General features: G+C 43.0%; 2 pseudogenes; both read left to right on the forward strand.

The window, feature by feature from the left end:
• LOC119300507 overlaps window positions 1-6,513 on the forward strand; it is a 10,446-nt pseudogene extending 3,933 nt beyond the window's left edge.
• Window positions 6,514-13,650: 7,137 nt separating this feature from the next.
• On the forward strand, window positions 13,651-26,625 carry LOC119300508 (annotated as a pseudogene).

Genomic DNA, 26,625 nt, shown 5'->3' on the forward strand with positions numbered 1-26,625 from the left:
CGTAACATAAAATACTTTTTACAGCGAGTACATATTTTTTTACGTTTCCTTTTTTAGTATGAAATAAGACAAAATTTACGAAAAATAAAAATACGGTGCATTGATGTCAAAATATAGAGGGGGCGAAGAATAACTATTCCTCATCCAGGGTGACGAATAGCGCGACCCTATATATAGTACTCCCTCCGTTCCCAAATATAAGTCTTCTCTAGAGATTTCAACAAATGACGACATACTAAGCAAAATGAGTGAATCTACACTCTAAAATATGTCTACATACATCGGTATGTTGTAGTCCATTTAAAATGTTGGGGAACGTAGTAATTTCAAAAAAATTCCTACGCACACACAGGGTCATGGTGATGCATAGCAACGAGAGGGGAGAGTGTGTCCACGTACCCTTGTAGACCGAAAGCGAAAGCGTTAGCACAACGCGGTTGATGTAGTCGTACGTTTTCACGACCCGACCGATCCAAGTACCAAACGCACGGCACCTCCGAGTTCTGCACACGTTCAACTCGATAACGTCCCGCGAGCTCCGATCCAGCAAAGCTTAACAGGAGAGTTTCGTCAGCACGATGGCGTGATGACGGTGATGATGATGCTACCGACGCAGGGCTTCGCCTAAGCACCGCTATGATATGATCGAGGTGGATTATGATGGAGGGAGGCACCGCACACGACTAGGAGAGATCAACAGATCAACTTGTGTGTTCTAGGGTGCCCCCTTGCCCCCGTATATAAAGGAGCAAGGGGGGAGGCCGGCCGGCCCTCCTAGGGCGCACTAGGAGGAGGAGTCCTCCTCCTAGTAGGAGTAGGACTCCCCTTTCCTACTCCTACTAGGAGGAGGAAAGGAAGGGGGAATGGGAGAAGGAAGGAGAGGGAGAAAAGGAGGAAAGGGGGGCTGGCCCCCTAGTCCAATTCGGTTTGGGCTAGGGGGCCGCGTGCCCCGCCTCTTCTCTTCCACCACTTGGCCCATGAGGCCCAATACTTCTTCCCCGTATTCCCGTAACTCCCCGGTACTCCGAAAAATACCCGAATCACTCGAAACCTTTTCGATGTCCGAATATAGTCGTCCAATATATCGATCTTTATGTCTCTACCATTTCGATACTCCTCGTCATGCCCCCGATCTCATCCGGGACTCCGAACTACCTTAGGTACATCAAATCACATAAACTCATAATACCGATTGTCAACGAACTTTAAGCGTGCAGACCCTACGGGTTCGAGAACTATGTAGACATGATCGAGACACGTCTCTGGTCAATAACCAATAGCAGGACCTGGATGCTCATATTGGCTCCCACATATTCTATGAAGATCTTTATCGGTTAAACCGCATAACAACATACGTTGTTCCCTTTGTTATCGGTATGTTACTTGCCCGAGATTCAATCGTCGGTATCTCAATACCTAGTTCAATCTCGTTACCGGCAAGTCTCTTTACTCGTTCTGTAATACATCATCCCGTAACTAACTCATTAGTTACAATGCTTGCAATGCTTATAGTGATGTGTATTACCGAGTGGGCCCAGAGATACCTCTCCGACAATCGGAGTGACAAATCCTAATCTCGAAATACGTCAACTCAACAAGTACCTTCTGATTGCATACACTAATGAATTCTCTATAGCCTTTGATTGCACCTTTGTTGGAAAGTTGAATTTTGTATAACCTTGACCACACCGTTGTTGAACAGTTGTTTTGTACTCATATTACTTTTTCAACTTCATAGGTTTGTATTTGATGATCAAATTGATTTTGTTAAATCATCGGTCATAGAAGGAACATAGGTAATCGATTAAATACTTTATTTACTCTCCTAATTTAAATGCTTTAAGATACTCTTTTACTGAACTTTCTCATTTTATAGTTTGAAGATGATTCAGACCAAGAGACCATCGATGCAAAAGATATTCTAAAAAGGGAGCTCCAGGTGTGTGAGTAGATTATCAACCTATTTGTTGCAAACACATGTACCTGCTCATGCTCTTCATAATAGTTGAATCACAATTATAGTCCCTAACAGTTACTTTTGCCTTTGAACTGACTTCCTTTTTGAACTAGGATGAGCGGAAAACCCTTCCAATCTACAAATTCAGAGATGAACTGCTCAAGGCTTTTGATGAATATCAGGTTTGTGATGTTAGTGTTCACTGTGGAACACTTATGTGCTAGGATTCAGCAAACACTAGTCATGTTTTGCTCAGTGCCCTTTCACAATTCCCCAAATTTGAACTTATATTTACTAAAAGAAATACCCGCTTCTCTTTATAACTTATGTGCTAGGACATGATCTAATTATGTCCATTTGTTGTTGTGTTGATGTTGTGGGCATTTGGTGCTTGTAGGTTATTGTCATAGCGGGAGAAACCGGCTCTGGTAAAACGACGCAAATACCTCAATATCTTCATGAAGCTGGATATACAGCAAGAGGAAAGGTATGACATGCAACATTTGTCTTTCTACTATTAGTATTGCTATTGCTATTGCTATTGCTATTACTATTACTATTACTGTCTGTTAATGCATATACATGGCTTATAGGAATAGTTGGTTTTTTTGGTCTAATGCGTCATGAAAAATCTGCAATTTCTTTTTTTGTTACACATTAATGGTTTTGCTCTATGAAGTGTGATTATGTTTGGCCTTAATGATGTAGTTACAATGAATTTATGAGTTCTATCAAAATTCATGGTAAATTTTTTAAATTTGCAGGTTGCTTGTACACAACCTCGTCGAGTGGCAGCCATGAGCGTTGCAGCTAGGGTGTCTCAAGAGATGGGTGTTAAATTGGGACACGAGGTTAGTTCTTTTCATAACAATAACTTTATAATAATATCAAATTCTGGAATGTGCTTATGTGATCTTCCATAACATTATATGAAATTGTATGATTATAACCATGTTTAGTGCGACCCTACAGGTTGGTTACTCCATAAGGTTTGAGGATTGTACCTCAGAGAAAACAATGATTAAATACATGACTGATGGAATGCTTTTGAGGGAGTTTCTTGGAGAACCAGATTTGGCTGGCTATAGGTAATTGTTGGCAAATCATTTTCCTTGAATGAGTTGTAGTATACTATTGAACGCACTGAGAAATTGGATCTTTTGCCCCCCCTAGAGGCTGCCAGGTGGGGCCGGGGCCACTTGCCATTGAGACAATGATGGGGCATATTATCAAACCCCATGTAAAGTGGGGCAAAAGATCCAATCCCCCTGAATGCACCGCTTATATCTGTTTATTTTTGGTTCAGTGTTGTCATGGTTGATGAGGCTCATGAGCGCACGCTGTCTACTGATATCTTGTTTGGTTTGGTTAAGGTCAGCTGGCTTGTATCATTTTGGTATGCTCTTCACCAGACTTGTAGACACCCACTCAATTCCTCATATACGTAATACTCTTCCTGCAGGACATTGCTAGGTTTCGTCCAGACCTGAAGTTGCTCATTTCAAGTGCAACCCTTGACGCAGAAAAATTTAGCGACTACTTTGATTCAGCTCCTATTTTCAAGATTCCTGGGAGGCGATACCCTGTTGAAGTACATTACACAAAAGCTCCAGAAGCAGATTACATTGATGCTGCCATTGTCACTATTTTACAGATACATGTGACACAGCCCCCTGGTGATATCCTAGTGTTCCTTACAGGACAGGAAGAAATTGAAACTGTTGATGAGATCCTGAAACACAAAACAAGGGGTTTAGGCACAAAGATTCCAGAGCTAAATATATGCCCTATTTATGCAAATTTGCCTACTGAACTTCAAGCAAAGATCTTTGAGACAACCCCTGAGGGTTCTCGGAAAGTGGTCCTGGCCACTAATATAGCAGAGACTTCATTAACCATTGATGGTATAAAATATGTTATTGACCCAGGTTTTTGCAAGATCAAGTCATATAACCCTCGTACAGGGATGGAATCCCTGCTTATCAATCCCATCTCAAAGGCATCAGCAAACCAGAGGGCAGGAAGATCTGGACGGACAGGACCAGGAAAATGTTTCCGTCTGTACACAAGTTATAACTACATGCATGATCTTGAGGACAATACTGTTCCAGAGATACAAAGAACCAACCTTGCAAATGTTGTTCTTACACTTAAGAGTCTTGGTATTCATGACTTGGTTAATTTTGATTTTATGGACCCACCTCCTTCAGAGGCCTTGTTGAAGGCCCTGGAACAACTTTTTGCTCTTAGTGCACTCAACAGTCGTGGAGAGTTGACCAAGACTGGAAGACGAATGGCAGAGTTTCCACTAGATCCTATGCTGTCAAAGATGATAGTAGCTTCAGAGAAATATAAGTGTTCTGATGAGGTCATGTCCATTGCGTCAATGCTGTCGATCGGCAATTCTATATTCTACCGTCCGAAGGACAAACAGGTTCATGCAGATAATGCAAGGTTGAACTTCCACACTGGGAACGTTGGGGACCACATAGCATTACTCAATGTATTATTTTTTGTCCCTGTAATTTATCAGAATTCATAATGTTTATTAGATTTGAACTGTAAAGGGCTAATTTCTTCAAGATCATTTCAGGTCTATAACTCATGGAGAGAAACAGACTTCTCGACTCAATGGTGTTATGAAAATTATATCTAGGTATGTTATTGGTCTATAATTTGTAACATGCATCCTGATGATCCAGCGTAAGATATTATATTCTCTTATTTTAAAGATATATTGCGTTCCTCTAGATTTTGTCAGGTTTTGTAACTTCCTATGTTACTGATTGTGTGCGTAGCACTTGCTTTAGCCAATAGCTTTTTTAGTATCTATTGTAGGGCTGAATGAGAATGCCTGTGCCAATCTAATTTATGGCCTCAAGTATTGACGATGAATCTCATGCGTAGAGGAAATGCAAGAAATTGCATTGGAATTGCAGAGACAATATTACATGTTGTATAGAACATTGATGTGCATGAGCATCATGACGCTTTTAATGGACTGTTGAAGATACTAACATATGCTATTTCATCCAGTCGGTGCTGTAGCTTCTAGCATAGGGGGCACATAGCATAAAGGGTTAATGAACATGACATTTTTAATTAATACTCTATTTTTGTACATGCCCGGTGCATCTTTTTATTTACACTATAGAAATAGAGACGTTAAAATTTCATGTTGGGTTTTGAATCAGGGTCGTTAGAAAATAACCAACCAACGCCGACCATGATTAGCCTACTTATGTACTCCTCTGTTCACTATCATAAGATGTTCTAATTTTTTCTGAATCGGATGTACATAGATGCATTTTAGTGTGTTTGTTAACTCCTTTCAGTCTGTATGTGGTCCATATTGAAATATCCAAAACATCTTATAATAGTGAACAGAGGGACTATTATATATGCAGTTACTGTAATCTGTGATCACTGTTTCTGCAAAGTTTATGTGATAAAACTGTCGGTGCATAAATCAGGTCCGCAACATGAAGAGAGCAAGAGACATTCGAGATCAACTGGAGGGACTTATGGAGAGAGTTGAGATTGAGGTCTGTTCAAATGCCAGTGACTTGGATGCTATTAAAAAGGCTATAACATCCGGTACGTATACTGATGATTCAGTTGCTTTATTTGTGCAAGTTGCCTGAGATGGATAAATCTGATAAGTGGGTACTTGTGGGTTGCAGGTTTCTTCCACCATTCTGCACGGTTGCAGAAGAATGGTTCATATAGAACTGTCAAGAACCCTCAGACGGTCTTTATCCACCCTAGTTCAGGATTAGCACAGGCATGTTGAGTTGTCGTATTTATTTTTACATCCTGGACATTCCATCATCCATAGTAGTAGTCTTGTCCAAGTTCTTTTTCTGACATTTTTTATATTTGCCTCGTATATGCAGCTACTTCCTCGTTGGGTAATATACCACGAACTAGTTCTCACGACAAAAGAGTACATGCGCCAGGTTTGCACAGTTTCTCCAGAATTAAGCAAGCTGCAAAAGAAAGGATTGATTGTCGTCTGAAATGCTATGGCCAATGCGTGCATGCAGGTGACGGAACTGAAGCCCGAATGGCTGGTGGAAATTGCTCCGCACTACTACCAACTAAAAGATGTGGACGACGGTAAGCGTGGAACTTGATGTTATTTCTTGGTTGAAGCGAAGAGCTGTAGCTTACGAAACGTTTTCCCTTTTATTTGTCCGCACAGCTGGTTTAAAGAAGCTGCCCAAGGGTCAAGGACGAGCTGCATTGTAGACTGCCTGGACTCATGAAGCCAGCGTTTGGACAGATTAGATGTTGCGTAAACAGTTTAGTTTCGAATATCGGATCGGGATCCCTTTTCTACCTTCTCTTAGATTACATTATATCACTCACCAGGTCCTGTCAACATGACCCACCGTTCTTGTACAAGTTTGTGGGTGTGGGTAGAGCTGTAGACAGTTTGGCACAACCCAGCGTTGATGCCGGGACCCTCAGTCCTTCGTCATGCTGGTTATCAAACAAACATACATTGGCTACCACTATACTACAATCCAACTAAGTTTTCAATTAAAATAGTTTAAATTTGAGTTTAACTCGCACATAGAGTCTAGTTGTGCCTTTTTTTTTGAACACAGAAGTTTTCATTCATTTAACAACAACGTACATATACAATCTTGCATTGCATGATGCATGAAACTGCAGCTATATCTACATTTAGGCATGTACCTATGCCTGAATTTAAACACCTGTAGCTAAAAGATGCATTCTGAATCTTCACTGCCAACTTGGCTTGATGATGAGCTCTAAAATTATAACTTTTATTGATATGATATATCCTGGAAGCATCAAGGGCTGTGGAGCTGCTATTTTATCAAGTTGTGGTCTGATGGACCAATGTCTAGGAGCAAGCATGATGTTTTTTGATGGAGTCAATTACTCCACCGGTGTCACAACTTGGCGCGAAAAGTTAGTTTAGTGCTAAAACTTCTGGCATACATTGAACTGGTGCCACAACTTGGCTTTGACGTGCATATACGGTGCAAACCACATTTCTATAAATAGAGTGCTGATTAGGCACGCCAACATGGCATGGGGCCGCTGTCAGTGACCGGACGGCAAAGTGGACGTCTGGCAGTTATTTTGCAAAAGAAAAAATCTTGAATTTTTTTGTCACAAAAAATACTATGCCACGGCCGCAAGGGTCCACTTGTCAGCTTCCCACAAATAAATGAAAAGCAGCAGCACAAGGCTAACCATCTGACCCTCAGGTTCACCTGAGATAATCTTATGATCGCTTCTTAAATAAATTATGTTTAAAATATAAATAATTACATGTATATTGATTTAATATGTAAAATTTGGTATAAAAAACAAAAATATGGGTTATAAGACCAAAAAATCATAGTTTATGTATGTTTTACACTATGTTTTTACATTCTTAATTTTACGTAACATAAAATATTTTTTACGATGAGTATATATATTTTCTTACATTCTTTTTTAGTATGAAATAAGATAAAATTTACGAAACGTAAAAATACGGTGCATTGATGTCAAAATAGAGAGAGTGAAGAATAACTATTCCTCACCCAGGGTGACGAATAGCGTGACGCGAATCGCGCTATTACCTAGGGTGAAGAATAACACCCTAGCCGGCCAGTGCACCTGCCTGAAACCAGTCCGCACACTTCCGTCCGTGGAGTAGCCTGACCGATGTAAGAATCTTTGCATGCGGTGTAATCTTACAACGTGGGAATGACAGGCACTAAGGCATGCACGAACCCACGTTGCATGTCCCGTAACTTTATGGCCGAGAGACTTGGTAATTAAATTACCACCATGTACTACAGGGGCTCTACTGCATGTCTTTCTTAATACTTGTGGGAACATTGATCAACTTTTTCTATGATGCGTTGAACAATTTTCTGAACGGGCTTTACTGGATATGTCTCTTTATAATTGATCATTATTTTAAAAAGAAAAGAACATCCCATTAATTCCCAGGCCTGTGAGAAATTTAAATCCAACGCAATCGAGAAACACATTTTACTAATTCAGTTGAGAGCAGTAGGAATTTGGCAGCCGACGCAAGAAATTTGGGAGCAGGCGTAAACAAGATTATGAGGAACGCATGGTCCACCAATTGAATGTAATGCCAGCGTAGGAATTAAGTTGTGGAATGATAGGCAGATGTATTACATTACAAGGCATGTTTCGAACTATTTTGTCACATTATTTCCATTAAACGATCCCGGAGGCCATCTGGTCAGCCTCCGTGGTGGCTGACTCACTCTGATCTCAAGATTCTACCTTACAGAGGATCAAGGACAAGTAAATAGTTGAGTTAGGATGAACGGTGGCCATATGCTCCTTTGTTTCTTCATACCCAAATGCATTTTAGGGGGGATAGTCAATAAGGCCTTTCACCATGATAAGTACCGTACAAACATTCATCTCACAATTGCAGGGACAACCATAGCCTTCACCCTCCTCTGTTTATCAGAAGAGATAAATTCCTTCCTAAAACATTAGTTATGGGAGGCAATATCTCAGAATAATCTCATACATAATCAAGATGGACATGTGATGTTTTATAAAAATGGATTATATTAACCCAGAGTTCTTTATTTTCAAAGAAAGTGGGGTACTCAAGTCGAAGACGATCTTCTCGCTCCCAAGTAGCTTCTCTCTCGGAATGATGAGACCACTGAACCTTGAAAAACTTGATGTTATGACGTCGAGTGACACGCTCTGCTTGATCCAGAATGCGGACGGGGTACTCTCGATAAGTGAGGTTATCTTGGAGATCAAGCATTTCGTGGTCCACTCCGCGGATGGGATCCGAGAAGCAATGCCTGAGTTGAGAGACGTGGAAAACATCATGAACTCGAGAAAGATGTGGGGGTAGTTCCAATTGGTAGGCAACCTCTCCTCGTTTAGCGAGAATGAGAAAGGGACCAATGTAACGAGGAGCCAACTTGCCCTTGATACCGAATCGATGGTTACCCTTCAAAGGGGTAACCCGAAGGTAAGCTTTGTCGCCAACTTCATAAGCCACTTCCTTATGACTACGGTCATACTGGCTCTTTTGACGAGATTGGGCTGTTTTCAAATTCTCACGAATGATGCGAACTTGCTCTTCTGCCTCCTGGATCATATCCGGTCCAAAGAATTGTCTTTCACCGGTTTCTGACCAGTTCAAAGGTGTTCGACATCTTCGTCCATGCAGAACCTCAAAAGGAGCTTTCTTGAGGCTGGATTGGTAGCTATTGTTATAAGCAAACTCGGTGAAGGGAAGACACTTCTCCCAACCCATACCGAATGAGATAACACAAGCTCTAAGCATGTCCTCGAGAATTTGGTTGACCCTTTCCACCTGACCACTTTATTAAGGGTGGAAAGCGGTACTGAAGGAAAGATGGGTGCCCATGGCAGTTTGGAAACTCTCCCAGAAATGAGAAGTGAAAAGACTACCACGGTCTGAATTGATCTCTAGTGGAACACCATGAAGTGACACTATTCGAGAAATATATAAGTCAGCGAGCTGACTAGCAGTGATACTCTCTCGAACAGGTAGGAAGTGAGCCACTTTGGAAAGACGATCAATGACTACGAAGATAGCATTATTCCCTTTCTTGGTCCTGGGAAAACCGGTGATGAAGTCCATACCAACTTTATCCCATTTCCATTCAGGAATAGCTAAAGGCTGAAGGGTGCCAGCAGGTCTCTGATGCTCTGCCTTCACGCGATGACAAACATCACAGTTAGCAATAAACTAAGCGATTTCTCTCTTCATCCTAGTCCACCAGAACCTCTGGCGTAGGTCCTGATACATCTTAGTACTACCGGGATGAATCGTGAGAGGAGATTCATGCGCCTCCTTAAGGATTAATTTCCGAAGATGCTGCTTCTTGGGGACCACCAGACGATTCCCGAAGAAAACAACACCCCGCTCATCTATAGAGAAACTACCAGCAATGCCCTTGGCAATGTTTCTCTTGATCCGGGTAATCCCCGTATCATGCTTCTGGGCTTCTATGAAATGATCCAGAAGAGTAGGTTTCGCCACCAAGGTAGAAAGGAACCCGTGAGGAGCAATGTGAAGGTTAAGCTTACATAATTCCTCATGGAGAAGTGGTTGGCCCTGCTGCAACATGAGATTGTTGCAATAGGACTTACGACTTAGCGCATCAGCCATGACATTCCCCTTGCCTGGGGTGTAGGTAATCCCTAAGTCGTAATCTGAGATCAACTCCAACCAACGTCTTTGCCTAAGGTTCAAATCTCGTTGGGTGAAGATATACTTGAGACTCTGGTGGTCGGTGTAAATCTCGCAACGTTTACCAAGAAGGTAATGTCGCCATGTCTTAAGTGCATAGACTACGGCTGCAAGCTCTAGATCATGTGTAGGATAATTCTCCTCATGTGGATGCAACTGTCGAGATGCATAGGCAATCACATGGCGATCTTGCATAAGAATGCAACCTAGTCCCTGTCGTGAGGCGTCGCACTAGATAACAAAGTCCTTAGTGAAATCCGGTGGCACAATTATGGGAGCAGAAGTCAGGCGTCTTTTCAGTTCCTGAAAACTGTGCTCACACTGTGGGGACCACTCAAACTTTTTATCTTTCTTGAGAAGTTCCGTGAGAGGTTTGGCCACTTTGGAGAAGTTCTCAATGAAGCGGCGACAATAACTGGCTAGGCCAAGGAAACTCCTAACTTGCTTAACTGTTTCAGGCAGAGTCCAATCAAGAATGACCTGAACTCTCTCGGGATTGACGGCAATGCCCTTACCAGATACCACGTGGCCTAGGTAGGTCACTTATGGCAACCAAAATTCGCACTTGGAGAACTTGGCATAAAGGCGGTGCTCTCTGAGTTTTTCTAGCACAAGTCTAAGATGTTCGGCATGCTCTTCCTCATTCTTCGAGTAAATAAGGATATCATCGAGGTAAACCACGACGAACTTATCTAAGTACTCCATGAAGATCGAGTTCATCAAGCGGGAGAATGTAGCTGGAGCATTGGTTAGACCGAAGGACATGACGGTGTACTCATACTAGCCACAACGAGTGACAAAAGCCGTCTTAGGAATGTCCCCATTTCTGATCTTGATTTGGTGGTAGCCTAACCTCAAATCCATCTTTGAAAAGACTGAGGATCCAGCGAGCTGATCATACAAATCGTTGATCCTGGGGAGAGGATACTTGTTCTTTATCGTGACCAAATTAACGGGACGATAATCTACAACCATCCGGTCCGTACCATCCTTCTTCTTGACGAAGAGGACGGGGCAAGCCCAGGGAGAAGAACTAGGACAGGTCAAACCCTTTTGCAAGGATTCATCGAGTTGTTTCTTAAGCTCAGCTAGTTCTAAGGGTGCCATCTTGTAAGGTCTCCTAGAGATTGGAGCGGTTCCTGGAATAAGATCTATGACAAATTCTACATCTCTGTCAGGTGGAATGCCTGGCAGTTCCTCTGGAAAGACATCCGGAAAGTCACGGACTACCGGGATATCTTCAAGGTCTGGAAGAGGGTTGGCATTAAGAGAATAGAGCTGACGCTTTGCAACTCTGGTGGAGACAGTGACTATCTTGCCAGATGGATGTGTGAGCTGAACAGACCTAGTGTAACAATCAATCTTGGCATAATGAGCTTTCATCCAGTCCATACCCAAGATGATGTTAATATCTGTAGACTTGAGGGCTATAAGTGATGCAAGCAATACAAGTCTGTCGACAAGGATTTCATTACCATGGCTTACACTAGAAGTTTGCCATTTGGATCCTGGAGTTTGAATTACTAGTGGAGAGGGCATATCACAAAATGAGATGTTGTGCAAGTTAGCATAGCTTTCGGAAATGAAGGAGTGAGATGCTCCGATATCAAATAAAACCGATGCTGGATGGCAATTGACAAGGAGTGTACCAAGAACAACATCTGGATCATCATGAGCGTCTTTAGCTGAGACGTGATGCACACATCCACGTTCAGCGGGAGCTGACTTGACACTAATCATCTTGCGTGATGGCTTACCACGGCCAACAGACTTCTCAGGCTGGGGTGGAGCATAGTTGGTTTGAGAGCAGTCACGTGCATAGTGTCCTGGCTCTCCGCATGTGAAACAAGTCCCTGAAGTAGGACGTGGACCCGCTTTGACAAGCGGTCTACCAATAGGCCTGGGTGGAGCATACTGCTGAACTGGGTGAGGTGCCACACAAGATGGCCTTGGTGTATAACCGGGTGGAAGAGCGGAGTTCGAAACCCAAATCCGGCGCTTCTGCGAAGTAGAACCGGAAGAAGAACCCAAATCACGGGTGTGCTTACGAGACTCCTCGTATGTGAGTTGAGCTGTCTCTGCATTAATGGCCTTGTTCACAAGAGCCTGGAAGGTATTGCAATGATGCAAGTGGAGATCACGACGCAACATGGGATTGAGACCCTTCCGGAACCTAGCCTGCTTCTTGGCGTCTGTGGACACTTCTTCTGTAGCATAGCGGGCAAGGTTCTCAAATTCTCTACTATAAGCATCAACATCCATCTTACTCTGGGTGAAACTACAAAACTCTTCTCTCTTGCGGTCGATGAGAGCCAGAGGGATGTGATGCCCGCGAAAAGCCTCAGTGAAATCTCTCCAGGTGGTTTTCTGGCCAGCTGGAAGCATACCCTCAGAGTTCTGCCACCAAATACTAGCAGGACCTTCCAGATGATAAGCAACATAGGTGACCTTGTTACTTTCAGCTACGTTCGCTGAACGCAGCTTGTGTGTGATACTACGGAGGCAGTCATCTGCATCGAGTGGTTCAATGGAATGATGGAAGGTAGGTGGTTTCAGACCAATGAAATCATAGATGGACGCTGACTCTTTGTGCTGATGGGAGGTGTTCTTCTCAATACGTGCTAACAAGCGGTTAGACTCTCGCTTGTTCTTCTCCATCTCTAACATGAACTCTGCCAACGAAGGCTGGTCGGGTGGATCCTCATCCCTACCATCTCCGTGGTTCCGGCTATAAGCAACAGAACTTCGGTTAACTGACGACATCCTGAAGAACCAACCAAGGAAACAAGGATGGATTCGGCATCATATAAGGATGTAGATTATAGTACGAGAAAAATACTATCTCTTGAACTCCTAGGAAAATCCCGGCAGCATAACGGCTGTAAAATGCTCGAAATGAGACATCCGCAAATGATGGGGTAGCACCAAACTCAACATCATTACTCAAGGTTCTGAGATATTACTAAACAGGCTACACCGGAGGTACTCAAACTGGGATATGACTCAGATCAACCAAACCTTAGAGACTACAGAGTAGCAACACGTGATCCTGATAGACGGAAGAGAAATCCTAGTTCCTTAGCCCCGTAGGAAAGATAGGATGGCTCATATCAGAAGGCATGAGGCATAAGGAGTAAAAAGAGCCTTATGTTCCCTTCCACAATCAATTCCCCTATATAGCTAAAGAATTTCTAGACTCAACTTCGACCAGGTTGGCTTGGTAATCCTACAGGCAGTCAGGCTTTGATACCAAAGCTGTCGGGACCCCGATTCTAAGTCACACTGATCTAGCATGTAACACCTCATATCACTTTGCGGCCTCACGTACGGTATCCCCACGGGTGTCGCCTTACCATGGCCCGGGACCGTTTGCGCCTTTTGGCTCACGTATATGATAGTGTCGCTAGCATCCATATGACAGAGAACCCGGGCCGACATGGCTAGTCGTGAACTCAAAGCGGCATGGACCTATGGAGACAGGCATACATGATTCACATCGAGCATGTCGGTCAACAGTGTATGAATCCGGGCTATAGCACTGGGCTAACAGGATTCCGGAAGTCACCGCGTGACATTTCCCCGAAGGGACAGACATAGGTACGAAGTGGAACACATGCCGGCCAGTCAAGTGTTCTGAGCAGTAGAGCTGGGCTAGCAGGACTCCGGTGAACCGGGCTGTAGCGGACTACTATGGCTCAAGGAAGCACTAGACTACATTTCCCCATAAGAGAGGCTGCCAAAGATAAACAACTAGATTGTCGGATCCCACACATAGCAATACACGTCACACATACGCATAACATGCAAGTATGTGCTGTACAACATGGCATCACAACATAACGCAACTCATATAGATAAAGACTCAGAAGAGCCACATTGCATAAATACAAACAGGGGTCACATGACCCATCATTCGGAGCATACAAGCAATGGAAGCATTACATGTCTGAGTACAGACAAATACAAAAGAAAAAGGCCGAGAAGCCTGACTATCTACAAGTCCCTCCAAGGTACACGATCGTAGCTGAGGTAACAAGCTACTCATCGAAGTCCAAGCGGTACTACTAGTGAGAAAGATGTCTCACCTACAAAATATAAATAAAGCAAACGTGAGTACAAAGGTACTCAGCAAGACTTACATCAGATCCTATCATACATGCATTTGTATCAAGAAGGTAATGTGGGGTTTAGTTGCAGCAAGCCAGCTTTGACTCAGTGGCTATCCTGTTCTACGACAACGAGAAACTTCTTTGAGATGAGGCAGCACACACGAGTCCACTAATCACCACATCAATACACTACTATGGATTCATCCTCGTCTCCTTACGAGAAGGCCATCCATAGCACTCACACTTGTCTTGAGCATTTTAGAGTATCCACTTTAAGTTGTCTATGTACCACGTAAGCATCCAAGAAGTCCATAACCGAGGACACGACTATTCGAATAGATCATGTTAACCCTGCAGGGGTGTACTTTTTCACACACGCTCTCGCCACTTATCACCATGTACACGTCATGTATCTCGGCAACCTTCAAGAGGAAGCCTGGCGAGGGTGTCGGCCATGACCTGACTAACCACGCAAGACTCTAATCCAGGTTTATCGCCTATTTGGGTTCCATCCGCAAGGAGATCCGGGTGGGGTGTCGCTCACGGCCCCAAATGATGTGAGCAGGGTTCCCAAGCCCACCATCCGGGTGCCACTTGGTACACCGTGCCACCTGTGCCTAGTCTGTTCCGAGCCCACCCTGCCGGGTGCCACACGGTAGAAAAATAGCACTACCTACAACACCAGAAACTATTTGCAACTCCTGGACAAAGATCAAGTTGGCTAATAAGTCGAGAGGGGTCGAGTTACCGGAACCCAACGTGTGGTAGTAGCTAGTCCTTGGACAACATACACAGAACTCAGTTCTTAGGGACGGTACCAGTGAGACAACCCACCATGTACTCCTACATGGCCTCTCACCGCTACCTTTACCAAATCGTGTTCACACGCTTAACTCTCAACATCAGAACATAGCACTGTACTCTAATTCATTCCCAATGAATCAGACCTGACATACTCTAAGCAATAGCAGGCATGGCATGGCAAGAACACAACATGGCTCAAGCCACTCCTACACATGCTAGTGGGTTTTAACTATTTACTGTGGCAATGACAGGTCATGCAGAGGAATGGGTTCAACTACCGCAACATAAAATAGCAGTTGAATCATTGTTGTCCTAATGCAATAAATGAGAACAGGAGCGAGAGAGTAGGATTGTATCGGAATGAACAAGGGGGGTTGCTTGCCCGGTAGATCAACAGGGGGGGGGGCACTGCTCCTCAGACAGGTACTCTCGAACACTCTCCGGAGCAGGACCTATCGAGAAGGAACGGTGTTGGAAATCAAAACACAAGCATATGCAACATTATGATGCATGAACATGGTAATGATGTTATGATTGCAATAATGCATCTAGTAACCATTTAAATGAAGTCCATATGGACCAAGGGTTCATATGCACTCCATATTTAGCATTTAAAATGCCATTATCATGTTTTCACTTATACAGTGGTATAAGTTGGTTGAACATGCATGAAAGTGGGACAGATGGATAGATTGAATTTTTCTGATAATTTTTCATATATAAATTATTTCAATCTGAGCTACGGTTGAATTTCTATGAATTTTTGAAGTTTTGAATATATTCTGGAATTTCCTGATTAATTTAAACCAGAAATGAAATATTGCGTCATGCCTGCGTCAGCAAGTCAACGGAGCTGACCAGGTCAAACCTGACATGTGGGGTCCACATGTCAGTGACTTAGTTAGTTAACAGAGGAGTTATTCCTAATCTAATTTAGATTAGTGGCTCTGGGGCCCACTGTCAGTGTCAGGGGGTTAGCAAAAATGGTGATTAGCCTTAAGAATGGTGATTAGCCTTAAGCTAATCACCTGGCAGGTCAGGCCCGCACGTCAGGCCGGCGAGGTCGTCGCCGGCGACCTCTGGACGCGGCGGCGTCCACACTGCAGGGCACGGGGGCGGCGGCTGGGAGCACCGGGGCGTAGCCCGTGCTCTCGCGCATCCAGTAGGGTAGGTAGGAGGAGGAGGGGTGGCCGGAGCTCGCCGGAGCGAGGCTCGTGATGGAGTCGAGCTACGGGGCACGGCAGGGGCTGCGGAGGGCCTCTACGGCCTCCTGGTGTCACCAGGAGCAAGGTGACACGCGCGGGAGCGGCTAGCTCGGCCTCTGGCCACGGCGGCGCCATGGCCGGCGGCACGGAGCACGGGTTCGGGCGAGTGCGTGGCGTCGTTGGGTGCCTCCAGCGGCGAGCGGGGAAGCAGGAGGTGGCCGGCGTGTGCTCGCGCACGGCGAGAACGCGCTCGGCGTCCTTCTGGCGCGGTGGAGACGACGACTGGCAGCGCCAGTCAACTGGGTCGGCCTGTTGGGCCACTGGGCTGCCAGGCTGCAGGTAAGGTCCAGGTAGGCTTTTTCCTTTATTTGTTTTCTTTTCTATTTTTCTGACATTTGTTTTGATTTGATAAAAATACCAAATCATTTTATTTAATTCTGACAATTTTTTCAGGGGACTTAGGGATTATTCCAAAACCCCTCACCAAAATTCAGAATTATTGGACAATATTTCATAGATATAAAAATATTTATCCAACGCAAATAATTACTGGATTAACTTCAAAAGTCCAAAATAAGAATTTATGAGTTCCTAAAAATATTAGTTTGATTTTTATCTCTGTCCAATATTTTCAGAGAGCAACATGAGCATTTTCTTGGACCCTTTTGGAGCAATTTTTACTTGGGTCATTTTCAGAAATGATTCTGAGGGTTTCACAAATCCCCATTTCAAATTTAAATGGAATTTAAACATGATGCAAACATGAAGGCTAGCCTAGGTCATACCAGAACTAGGGATGTGACATGAGATATACCTAATTACCTAATCACTTGAGATGTAGGTGTGCAGCATACCATTTGGAACAAAAACGAATGCAGACTTCGAGCTCGTAGCACATCTTATGGGTGACGGTGCTGTCAAAATGGATGGATTGAAGGACTGGAGGACCCCGGGCGTTGCTACAGGAGCGGAACCCTAAACAGGGGCTGGTCGCCCAAGTGAGTCACCGCGGCCTCTTCGCATGGGATGTGGTAGTGGTTTCCTACAGCGGATCCACCACGCCGGGGCCATCCGGCGACTAATCGCGCGGGACATGGCGCAGCCGTCGTGATGCTTCCTCGCTGGCCGCTGACCGGTCCACCGATGCCACAGAAGCGCTGCCACGACCATCACCTGCACCGACACCAAGACCCGGCGCAGACATGCTGCCGACGAGGACTTGCCGTCGAGCCGCACATTGCGGCCAAGCAATACTCGCCGTCGAGACTCTGAACTCGAAATTCTGAGAATAGATCGGGAGATATGGGTGCTGCTAGCTCCTAATCCCCACGATGGGCTAACCGCACGCCGAGGTAATCTTATAACAAGGTAAAACTAGACATAGAGGCGCGCTTTGCTGCGCCCGTCCATCTTAAGGAAAGAATGATAGAAATATTCGAGAAATTAGGAGTTGTAACATATAACCAAATCCGTATGGTTGACATTGGCAGCCTTTCGGCAATGCCAAAGAAACAAACTTGCAATTCCACAAAGATGAACAAACCTAAAGTACTCAGTGAGAACCTCGCATGTTTAGATAGTAAAGGATGTATTCACATACATGAGACAATATACCACCATCGAAATGATTTTTGTGAAGAATCAAGTTATGAAATCTATATATCCACGTGCTAAAATATGAAAAATAGCTAAATCGCACATAAAAAGATCATAGAAATACTCTGCTCTAGGAAATATTGTAATTTTCTTCATGAAGTCGACATACCTGGTACACTAAGCAAAAATTTAACTTACACTGCTGCATGGTAATTTGCAACACGTTTGTCGGACCAGAATATGCGCATTTAGACCAATCCGGAGCCTTGCTATATGGAGCTTCCAGAGCTTCCTATTCATAAATAAATAAATAGATAATAATAATAATAATAATAATAATAATAATAATAATAATAATAGTTTATAAAAAATGATGCTAACCTAATTCTTGTGTGAAATAATTATGAGACATTAGCTAGCGAAGATTAGGAAAATCCAGTACCACATAAAAACTGACAAGCGGCCTTGTAGATAACATAATAGCAAAACAATCCTCTTTCTTTAACAGACATTTCTGAACTTGATAGAAATAATCAGCTAGATCAGTTGTCATCTTATGTGAGTTCTCAAAAATCTTTAGTTTACTTGCTCTTTTTTGGTTATTATCAGGGAGGCATAAGGCATTTCCCTCTTTGCATTGTTTGCCTCTTCCTAAAACACTGCATGAATAAAGATTTGGCCCAATGCCTTAGAAGATAAATCAATTCTGGTGCCCCAAAACGCCCAAGAGATTAGAATTAAGAGCTCCAGGAAGGAGGAAACCTTGAGTTCACTCTAAAATGCATGATCACATCCTGAATTTTCCCCTGGCCTACGTTCGAATTAATGTGGGAAAACATAACAAACTGAAATTGAAATAGCGAGATGCTTTATTAGATGCCTGCAGAGAACTGCAATCAACACAGAAAGCAGGCATCATAGATAAGGTCACCTGATTACTTACAACATGACTAAATTGGGAGATGCTGTTGAACACAATGTTGCCAACGAACATGCATCGTACTTGAGTCTTAACAAAGCAGAACAGCCCTATCAATCCCATCTACCCCTCGCTCGTATCATCTTGCTAACTCTAGCGCACATGCGAAGGTGTGAAAGCATTCCGCCGCCGTCTGACCGCGCGCCCCTGCGTCGCTGGCCACGGGACTGCTTTCTCGCTAGAGTTCGGTTGGAGAGGGAGAGGCAGGGAAGAAGTGGGGGCCTGACTGAATTAGTGAGGGGACGGGGCGAGCATGCCATAGGAGTTTCGTCCGCCCAAGTTGGGGACGCGCGTAGAACTTCCCCTTCCCGGCGCAGGCGAGGCCGTCTCAGAGACGGCGCTGGACGGCCGAAAGTCTGCTGCAGGAGCAGCAGCGATGCTTCTGCGTGGGCTGCTTAGCAAAGAAGAGTGGGCCATTGTCCCAAGAATAGAAGAACGGGCTGTTCATACTTGGCCCGATAAACCAGAGGCCGCCTCGGTAGATTTCCGGAGCAGCGGCCCGTTTACGAAAGCCTGAGCTGATCCTGGACGTCCAACGACGCGATCGTACGGTGTAGAGCGTCAAATTGCTGTGGTTGCTCGTAGCTAGCTCCATTATACTGTTTCGCAATTACGACGGTGCCAATAAATGTTTACAGCGGTGGCTCCATCAATTGACCGACGTGAAGAATTACTTATATACTCCATCTGTTTCTAAATATTTGTCTTTCTAGAGATTTCAACAGGTGACTACATACATAGCAAAATGAGTGAATTTACACTCTAAAATACGTCTATATACATCCATATGTGATAGTCCATTTGAAATATCTAAAAAGACAAATATTTAAGAATGGAGGGAGTATATAGTAATAATATTCATCACCTAGGATTCATAATAAGTTATTCTTCATCGGAGGTAATTTTACGATCGCTTACTAAATAAATTATGTTTAGAATATAAATAGTTACATGCATATTGATTCAATATGTAAAATTTGGTATAAAAAAACAAAAATATACTCCCTCTGTCCGGAAATACTTGTCCTAAAAATGGATAAAATGGATGTATCTATAACTGAAATAAGTCTAGATACAACCATTTCAAGGTCAAGTATTTCCGGACAGAGGGAGTAGGTTATAAGACCAGAAAAATCGCATTATATATATATATATATATATATATATATATATATATATTATAATATGTTTTTACATTCGTAATTTTACGTAACATAAAATACTTTTTACAGCGAGTACATATTTTTTTACGTTTCCTTTTTTACGTATGAAATAAGATAAAATTTACGAAAAATAAAAATACGGTGCATTGATGTCAAAATATAGAGGGGGCGAAGAATAACTATTCCTCATCCAGGGTGACGAATAGCGCGACCCTATATATAGTACTCCCTCCGTTCCCAAATATAAGTCTTCTCTAGAGATTTCAACAAATGACGACATACTAAGCAAAATGAGTGAATCTACACTCTAAAATATGTCTACATACATCGGTATGTTGTAGTCCATTTAAAATGTTGCGGAACGTAATAATTTCAAAAAAATTCCTACGCACACACAAGATCATGGTGATGCATAGCAACGAGAGGGGAGAGTGTGTCCACGTACCCTTGTAGACCGAAAGCGGAAGCGTTAGCACAACGCGGTTGATGTAGTCGTACGTCTTCACGATCCGACCAATCCAAGTACCAAACGCACGGCACCTCCGAGTTCTGCACACGTTCAACTCGATAATGTCCCGCGAGCTCCGATCCAGCAAAGCTTAACAGGAGAGTTTCGTCAGCACGATGGCGTGATGACGGTGATGATGATGCTACCGACGCAGGGCTTCGCCTAAGCACCGCTATGATATGATCGAGGTGGATTATGGTGGAGGGAGGCACCGCACACGACTGGGAGAGATCAACAGATCAACTTGTGTGTTCTAGGGTGCCCCCTTGCCCCCGTATATAAAGGAGCAAGGGGGGAGGCCGGCCGGCCCTCCTAGGGCGCACTAGGAGGAGGAGTCCTCCTCCTAGTAGGAGTAGGACTCCCCTTTCCTACTCCTACTAGGAGGAGGAAAGGAAGGGGGAATGGGAGAAGGAAGGAGAGGGAGAAAAGGAGGAAAGGGGGGCTGGCCCCCTAGTCCAATTCGGTTTGGGCTAGGGGGCCGCGTGCCCCGCCTCTTCTCTTCCACCACTTGGCCCATGAGGCCCAATACTTCTTCCCCGTATTCCCGTAACTCCCCGGTACTCCGAAAAATACCCGAATCACTCGAAACCTTTTCGATGTCCGAATATAGTCGTCCAATATATCGATCTTTATGTCTCTACCATTTCGATACTCCTCGTCATGCCCCCGATCTCATCCGGGACTCCGAACTACCTTAGGTACATCAAATCACATAAACTCATAATACCGATCGTCACCGAACTTTAAGCGTGCAGACCCTACGGGTTCGAGAACTATGTAGACATGATCGAGACACGTCTCTGGTCTATAACCAATAGCAGGACCTGGATGCTCATATTGGCTCCCACATATTCTACGAAGATCTTTATCGGTTAAACCGAATAACAACATACGTTGTTCCCTTTGTTATCGGTATGTTACTTGCCCGAGATTCGATCGTCGGTATCTCAATACCTAGTTCAATCTCGTTACCGGCAAGTCTCTTTACTCGTTCTGTAATACATCATCCCGTAACTAACTCATTACTTACAATGCTTGCAATGCTTATAGTGATGTGTATTACCGAGTGGGCCCAGAGATACCTCTCCGACAATCGGAGTGACAAATCCTAATCTCGAAATACGTCAACTCAACAAGTACCTTCTGATTGCATACACTAATGAATTCTCTATAGCCTTTGATTGCACCTTTGTTGGAAAGTTGAATTTTGTATAACCTTGACCACACCGTTGTTGAACAGTTGTTTTCTCATATTACTTTTTCAACTTCATAGGTTTGTATTTGATGATCAAATTGATTTTGTTAAATCATCGGTCATAGAAGGAACACAGGTAATCGATTAAATACTTTATTTACTCTCCTAATTTAAATGCTTTAAGATACTCTTTTACTGAACTTTCTCATTTTATAGTTTGAAGATGATTCAGACCAAGAGACCATCGATGCAAAAGATATTCTAAAAAGGGAGCTCCAGGTGTGTGAGTAGATTATCAACCTATTTGTTGCAAACACATGTACCTGCTCATGCTCTTCATAATAGTTGAATCACAATTATAGTCCCTAACAGTTACTTTTGCCTTTGAACTGACTTCCTTTTTGAACTAGGATGAGCGGAAAACCCTTCCAATCTACAAATTCAGAGATGAACTGCTCAAGGCTGTTGATGAATATCAGGTTTGTGATGTTAGTGTTCACTGTGGAACACTTATGTGCTAGGATTCAGCAAACACTAGTCATGTTTTGCTCAGTGCCCTTTCACAATTCCCCAAATTTGAACTTATATTTACTAAAAGAAATACCCGCTTCTCTTTATAACTTATGTGCTAGGACATGATCTAATTATGTCCATTTGTTGTTGTGTTGATTTTGTGGGCATTTGGTGCTTGTAGGTTATTGTCATAGTGGGAGAAACCGGCTCTGGTAAAACGACGCAAATACCTCAATATCTTCATGAAGCTGGATATACAGCAAGAGGAAAGGTATGACATGCAGCATTTATCTTTCTACTATTAGTATTGCTATTGCTATTGCTATTGCTATTACTATTACTATTACTGTCTGTTAATGCATATACATGGCTTATAGGAATAGTTGGTTTTTTTGGTCTAATGCGTCATGAAAAAATCTGCAATTTCTTTTTTTGTTACACATTAATGGTTTTGCTCTATGAAGTGTGATTATGTTTGGCCTTAATGATGTAGTTACAATGAATTTATGAGTTCTATCAAAATTCATGGTAATTTTTTAAATTTGCAGGTTGCTTGTACACAACCTCGTCGAGTGGCAGCCATGAGCGTTGCAGCTAGGGTGTCTCAAGAGATGGGTGTTAAATTGGGACACGAGGTTAGTTCTTTTCATAACAATAACTTTATAACAATATCAAATTCTGGAATGTGCTTATGTGATCTTCCATAACATTATATGAAATTGTATGATTATAACCATGTTTAGTGCGACCCTACAGGTTGGTTACTCCATAAGGTTTGAGGATTGTACCTCAGAGAAAACAATGATTAAATACATGACTGATGGAATGCTTTTGAGGGAGTTTCTTGGAGAACCAGATTTGGCTGGCTATAGGTAATTGTTGGCAAATCATTTTCCTTGAATGAGTTGTAGTATACTATTGAACGCACTGAGAAATTGGATCTTTTGCCCCCCCTAGAGGCTGCCGGGTGGGGCCGGGGCCACTTGCCATTGAGACAATGATGGGGCACATTATCAAACCCCATGTAAAGTGGGGCAAAAGATCCAATCCCCCTGAACGCACCGCTTATATCTGTTTATTTTTGGTTCAGTGTTGTCATGGTTGATGAGGCTCATGAGCGCACGCTGTCTACTGATATCTTGTTTGGTTTGGTTAAGGTCAGCTGGCTTGTATCATTTTGGTATGCTCTTCACCAGACTTGTAGACACCCACTCAATTCCTCATATACGTAATACTCTTCCTGCAGGACATTGCTAGGTTTCGCCCAGACCTGAAGTTGCTCATTTCAAGTGCAACCCTTGACGCAGAAAAATTTAGCGACTACTTTGATTCAGCTCCTATTTTCAAGATTCCTGGGAGGCGATACCCTGTTGAAGTACATTATACAAAAGCTCCAGAAGCAGATTACATTGATGCTGCCATTGTCACTATTTTACAGATACATGTGACACAACCCCCTGGTGATATCCTAGTGTTCCTTACAGGACAGGAAGAAATTGAAACTGTTGATGAGATCCTGAAACACAAAACAAGGGGTTTAGGCACAAAGATTCCAGAGCTAAATATATGCCCTATTTATGCAAATTTGCCTACTGAACTTCAAGCAAAGATCTTTGAGACAACCCCTGAGGGTTCTCGGAAAGTGGTCCTGGCCACTAATATAGCAGAGACTTCATTAACCATTGATGGTATAAAATATGTTATTGACCCAGGTTTTTGCAAGATCAAGTCATATAACCCTCGTACAGGGATGGAATCCCTGCTTATCAATCCCATCTCAAAGGCATTAGCAAACCAGAGGGCAGGAAGATCTGGACGGACAGGACCAGGAAAATGTTTCCGTCTGTACACAAGTTATAACTACATGCATGATCTTGAGGACAATACTGTTCCAGAGATACAAAGAACCAACCTTGCAAATGTTGTTCTTACACTTAAGAGTCTTGGTATTCATGACTTGGTTAATTTTGATTTTATGGACCCACCTCCTTCATAGGCCTTGTTGAAGGCCCTGGAACAACTTTTTGCTCTTAGTGCACTCAACAGTCGTGGAGAGTTGACCAAGACTGGAAGACGAATGGCAGAGTTTCCACTAGATCCTATGCTGTCAAAGATGATAGTAGCTTCAGAGAAATATAAGTGTTCTGATGAGGTCATGTCCATTGCGTCAATGCTGTCGATCGGCAATTCTATATTCTACCGTCCGAAGGACAAACAGGTTCATGCAGATAATGCAAGGTTGAACTTCCACACTGGGAACATTGGGGACCACATAGCATTACTCAATGTATTATTTTTTGTCCCTGTAATTTATCAGAATTCATAATGTTTATTAGATTTGAACTGTAAAGGGCTAATTTCTTCAAGATCATTTCAGGTCTATAACTCATGGAGAGAAACAGACTTCTCGACTCAATGGTGTTATGAAAATTATATCCAGGTATGTTATTGGTCTATAATTTGTAACATGCATCCTGATGATCCAGCATAAGATATTATATTCTCTTATTTTAAAGATATATTGCGTTCCTCTAGATTTTGTCAGGTTTTGTAACTTCCTATGTTACTGATTGTGTGCGTAGCACTTGCTCTGGCCAATAGCTTTTTTAGTATCTATTGTAGGGCTGAATGAGAATGCCTGTGCCAATCTAATTTATGGCCTCAAGTATTGACGATGAATCTCATGCGTAGAGGAAATGCAAGAAATTGCATTGGAATTGCAGAGACAATATTACATGTTGTATAGAACATTGATGTGCATGAGCATCATGACGCTTTTAATGGACTGTTGAAGATACTAACATATGCTATTTCATCCAGTCGGTGCTGTAGCTTCTAGCATAGGGGGCACATAGCATAAAGGGTTAATGAACATGGCTTTTTAATTAATACTCTATTTTGTACATGCCCGGTGCATCTTTTTATTTACACTATAGAAATAGAGACCTTAAAATTTCATGTTGGATTTTGAATCAGGGTCGTTAGAAAATAACCAACCAACGCCGACCATGATTAGCCTACTTATGTACTCCTCTGTTCACTATCATAAAATGTTCTAATTTTTTCTGAATCGGATGTACATAGATGCATTTTAGTGTGTTTGTTAACTCCTTTCAGTCTGTATGTGGTCCATATTGAAATATCCAAAACATCTTATAATAGTGAACAGAGGGACTATTATATATGCAGTTACTGTAATCTGTGATCACTGTTTCTGCAAAGTTTATGTGATAAAACTGTCGGTGCATAAATCAGGTCCGCAGCATGAAGAGAGCAAGAGACATTCGAGATCAACTGGAGGGACTTATGGAGAGAGTTGAGATTGAGGTCTGTTCAAATGCCAGTGACTTGGATGCTATTAAAAAGGCTATAACATCCGGTACGTATACTGATGATTCAGTTGCTTTATTTGTGCAAGTTGCCTGAGATGGATAAATCTGATAAGTGGGTACTTGTGGGTTGCAGGTTTCTTCCACCATTCTGCACGGTTGCAGAAGAATGGTTCATATAGAACTGTCAAGAACCCTCAGACGGTCTTTATCCACCCTAGTTCAGGATTAGCACAGGCATGTTGAGTTGTCGTATTTATTTTTACATCCTGGACATTCCATCATCCATAGTAGTAGTCTTGTCCAAGTTCTTTTTCTGACATTTTTTATATTTGCCTCGTATATGAAGCTACTTCCTCGTTGGGTAATATACCACGAACTAGTTCTCGCGACAAAAGAGTACATGCGCCAGGTTTGCACAGTTTCTCCAGAATTAAGCAAGCTGCAAAAGAAAGAATTGATTGTCGTCAGAAATGCTATGGCCAATGCGTGCATGCAGGTGACGGAACTGAAGCCCGAATGGCTGGTGGAAATTGCTCCGCACTACTACCAACTAAAAGATGTGGACGACGGTAAGCATGGAACTTGATGTTATTTCTTGGTTGAAGCAAAGAGCTGTAGCTTACGAAACGTTTCCCCTTTTATTTGTCCGCACAGCTGGTTCAAAGAAGCTGCCCAAGGGCCAAGGACGAGCTGCATTGTAGACTGCCTGGACTCATGAAGCCAGCGTTTGGACAGATTAGATGTTGCGTAAACAGTTTAGTTTCGAATATCGGATCGGGATCCCTTTTCTACCTTCTCTTAGATTACATTATATCACTCACCAGGTCCTGTCAACATGACCCACCGTTCTTGTACAAGTTTGTGGGTGTGGGTAGAGCTGTAGACAGTTTGGCACAACCCAGCGTTGATGCCGGGACCCTCAGTCCTTCGTCATGCTGGTTATCAAACAAACATACATTGGCTACCACTATACTACAATCCAACTAAGTTTTCAATTAAAATAGTTT

The sequence above is a fragment of the Triticum dicoccoides genome, chromosome 5A (genome assembly GCF_002162155.2).
Source record: "Triticum dicoccoides isolate Atlit2015 ecotype Zavitan chromosome 5A, WEW_v2.0, whole genome shotgun sequence".
NCBI classification, from domain to species: domain Eukaryota; kingdom Viridiplantae; phylum Streptophyta; class Magnoliopsida; order Poales; family Poaceae; genus Triticum; species Triticum dicoccoides.